This window comes from Bison bison, unplaced genomic scaffold, assembly GCF_000754665.1.
Source record: "Bison bison bison isolate TAMUID 2011002044 unplaced genomic scaffold, Bison_UMD1.0 scf7180017857213, whole genome shotgun sequence".
Classification (NCBI taxonomy): domain Eukaryota; kingdom Metazoa; phylum Chordata; class Mammalia; order Artiodactyla; family Bovidae; genus Bison; species Bison bison.
Window position 1 is genome coordinate 56826 of NW_011487786.1, and position 4584 is coordinate 61409.

Below are 4584 nucleotides of genomic sequence, written 5' to 3' on the forward strand. Positions count from 1 at the left end.
ACCCCATGAATTGCAGCACGCCAGGCCTCCCTGTCCATCACAAACTCCTGGAGTTCACTCAGACTCACATCCATCGAGTCAGTGATGCCATCCAGCCATCTCATCCTCTGTCGTCCCCTTCTCCTCCTGCCCCCAATCCCTTCCAGCATCAAAGTCTTTTCCAATGAGTCAACTCTTCACATGAGGTGGCCAAAGTACTGGAGTTTCAGCTTTAGCATCATTCCTTCCAAAGAAATCCCAGGGCTGATCTCCTTCAGAATGGACTGGTTGGATCTCCTTGCAGTCCAAGGGACTGTCAAGAGTCTTCTCCAACACCACAGTTCAAAAGCATCAATTCTTCAGCGCTCGGCCTTCTTCACAGTCCAACTCTCACATCCATACATGACCACAGGAAAAACCATAGCCTTGACTAGATGGACCTTTTTTGGCAAAGTAATGTCTCTGCTTTTGAATATGCTATCTAGGTTGGTCATAACTTTTCTTCCAAGAAGTAAGCGTCTTTTAATTTCATGGCTGCAGTCTCCATCTGCAGTGATTTTGGAGCCCAGAAAAGTCAAGTCTGACACTGTTTCCACTGTTTCCCCATCTATTTCCCATGAAGTGATGGGACCAGATGCCATGATCTTCATTTTCTGAATGTTGAGCTTTAAGCCAACTTTTTCTTTCAACTCTCCTCTTTCATTTTCATCAAGAGGCTTTTTAGTTCCTCTTCACTTTCTGCCATAAGGGTGGTGTCATCTGCATATCTGGGGTTATTGATATTTCTCCCGGCAATCTTGATTTCAGCTTGTGCTTCTTCCAGCCCAGCGTTTTTCATGATGTACTCTGCATAGAAGTTAAATAAGAAGGGTGACAATATACAGCCTTGACGTACTCCTTTTCCTATTTGGAACCAGTCTGTTGTTCCATGTCCAGTTCTAACTGTTGCTTCCTGACCTACATACAGATTTCTCAAGAGGCAGGTCAGGTGGTCTGGTATTCCTATCTCTTTCAGAATTTTCCACAGTTTATTGTGATCCACACAGTCAAAGGCTTTGGCATAGTCAATAAAGCAGAAATAGATGTTTTTCTGGAACTGTCTTGCTTTTTCCATGATCCAGTGGAGGTTGGCAATTTGATCTCTGGTTCCTCTGCCTTTTCTAAAACCAGCTTGAACAGCAGGAAGTTCACGGTTCACATATTGCTGAAGCCTGGCTTGGAGAATTTTGAGCATTACTTTACTAGCATGTGAGATGAGTGCAATTGTGCGGTAGTTTGACCATTCTTTGGCATTACCTTTCTTTGGGATTGGAATGAAAACTGACCTTTTCCAGTCCTGTGGCCACTGCTGAGTTTTCCAAATTTTCTGGCATATTGTGTGCAGCACTTTCACAGCATCATCTTTCAGGATTTGAAATAGCTCCACTGGAATTCCATCACCTCCACTAGCTTTGTTTGTAGTGATGCTTCCTAAGGCGTACTTGACTTCACATTCCAGGATGTCTGGCTCTAGGTGAGTGATCATACCATCGTGATTATCTGGGTCATGAAGATCTTTTTTGTACAGTTCTTCTGTGTATTCTTGCCACCTCTTCTTAATATCTTCTGCTTCTGTTAGGTCCATACCATTTCTGTCCTTTATCGAGCCCATCTTTGCATAAAATATTCCCTTGGTATCTCTAATTTTCTTGAAGAGATCTCTAGTCTTTACCATTCTGTTGTTTTTGTCTATTTCTTTGCGTTGATCACTGAGGAAGGCTTTCTTATCTCTTCTTGCTATTATCTGGAACTCTGCATTCAGATGCTTATATCTTTCCTTTTCTCCTTTGCTTTTCACTTTTCTTCTTTTCACAGCTATTTGTAAGGCTTCCCCAGACAGCCATTTTGCTTTTTTGCATTTCTTTTCCATGGGAATGGTCATGATCCCTGTCTCCTGTACAATGTCTCGAACCTCAGTCCATAGTTCATCAGGCACTCTATCTATCAGATCTAGGCCCTTAAATCTATTTCTCACTTCCACTGTATAATCATAAGGGATTTGATTTAGGTCATACCTGAATGGTCTAGTTATTAGCTTAGGAAGGGCTAATTCTAGTCACCTATCTTGTATTAGGGCTTCCCAGGTAGCACAGTAGTAAAGAATACACCTGCCAATACTGGAGACCAAAGAGACAAAGCTTCAGTCTGGGTCAGGAAGATATCCTGGAATAGGAAATGACAATCCACAAACCACTGTTCCTGCCTGGGAAATCCCGTGGACAGAGGAGCCTGGTGGGCTACACAGTCCATGGGTTGTAAAGAGTTGGACAAAACTGAGCATGTGTGTACGCACACACACACACACACACACACACACAACTTCTACTAAGTCACTATATACTACCTATGCCCTAGTCAGGCATAAAGTTTCTATTTCTATATGAAGAGACTCAAAATATGTATAATTAATCCACTCAGCCTCACAGGGGTCTTGAGGCAGCTTGCATTTCTGAGGCTCCCCAGGCTGGGTAACCCATCTGTTATACACGGTTTTAAGTAAGATGGCATAATGTTTGCAAAGAACTTGAAAATGCAGTTGTTCCCAGAGAGATAAACTATGATCTCAAATCCCAGAGGGTCAGAGCTAAAACAAGAGAAATTAATGAAAAAGTAACGGTTTGACTTAAGGTCTTTTTGACTTCAGTTCAGTTCATTTCAGTCACTCAGTCATGTATGACTCTTTGTGACCACATGGACTGCAGCACACCAGGCTTCCCTGTCTGTCACCAACTCCCAGAGTTTACTCAAACTCATGTCCATTGAGTTGGTGATGCCATCCAACCATCTCATCCTCTGCCATCCCCTTCTCCTCCTGCCTTCAATCTTTCCCAACATCAGGGTCTTTTCAAATGAGTCAGTTTTTTGCATCAGGTGGCCAAAGTATTGGAGTTTCAGCTTCAACATCAGTCCTTCCAATGAATATTCAGGACTGGTTTCCTTTAGGATGGACTGGATGGATCCTCATCTTTGACTGAAGTTACGTAATTTGAGGTATATATGACAAATAGAATTGTGCCTAGGGAGAGTACATATTTCAGCTGTAAAAGCAGGTAACAGTGACTGTCTAAGGCACTGTTTTGACTGTCCCGTTTACTTGGGGAGTAAATTCACCCCAAGAATTTACGCTTGGGGTGAGCCCCAAGAGTAAATTCTAATACCTGCAAAAATAATGTTTTTTCACTGTGAAGATGGGTACATCAAGCTGTCTGAGCCTTTTTCCATTATATACTTGATCATTTTTTTCCGATTCTAGAGTTTCAAAGGACTACAAAGGTAGGATTTGGTTGCCTAGACGCCCACCTCTAGAATATTGTTAGATGTGGGCAACATGAACAGCTAGATCCTCCTAAAACTACCACCAGACTCTTTTCTAAGGCATACATCCTGAAATAACTTTGGCACAAGATTAGCCAGGAAGATGGTTCTGGACAACATCTCTGGGTGAGATATACTGTTGCTATGTAATCAGGGGTATAAGTCTTGAGAAACAGGTTCCCAGACAAGGTTTGTTACAATTATAATCATTAGCATGGAGCCTAAGAAAAGCATTTCCCTGAGTAAGAGGTTGTGCTGTGTGATCATTAGTTCCTTAGGGAAACAAAGGCCAGCTCTTGGGTAAGATACATTGTTGCACAAGGCTTAAGGAAAGCATGAGCCAGAATGTTCACCTCCTCCTTACAGGGCCTTGGACTGCCTGCCTAAGCTTTAACTCTTTCCTCACCCCTTTTTTTATTTAGGAGAATATGGTTGGCAGGGAAAGGGGTAGAGAAATCATTCTATCATTTCTTCCTGCTGGTAAGGGGCACAGACAATAAATTGTTGAGGCAGCATATTCTCCTTACCTTTATATTGAGGATCTCTGATCCAGGAGCCCCAAGTAATAGCTGGAAGAGTCTGTGACAATCATAGGAGCTTGAATAATCATTTGTAACCTTAAATGCTTCATACTGCTTAGATACAAAATCCATTATACAGTTACAGATATAAGGAGCAAACAGCAAGAATAAGATGATTACAATTACTACACTCAAGATAGTTTTCCACCAAGGAGAGCTTGTAAACCATGATTGCATCTGTGACCAGAGTGAAACATCAAGGTAGTCCATACCAAGAGAGTCCATACCAGAATCTCTACATCACCATTACTTTGTCTTTGAAGTCACTGTATCCTTTAGAAGGAACAAACTAGACAAGTAGATTAAAAAGCAGAGACCAAAAATCAGTAAAAGAATTACTGTAATCAGCAGTCCAAGCAAGAATAGGAATCAGGTTACATTTGGTAGTAACTTTGATCTTGGTCTAGATACAGTCAACACTTGGGCTGCCCTGTTTATAAGAATGGAGCCATTTGGCATGTTCATATACATTTTGAATAGAGGTATAACAAACCCAGTTAGTAGTTGAAAGAGTGACAACCTGAGCCTTAACAGACAAAATAAATTTTACCATTTCATTTTAGGAGAATTAATCTGAACCACAACATACACAGCTGTTTTAAGGAGACTTATAGAGAAGGCAATGGCACCCCACTCTAGTACTCTTGCCTGGAAAATCCCATGGATGGAG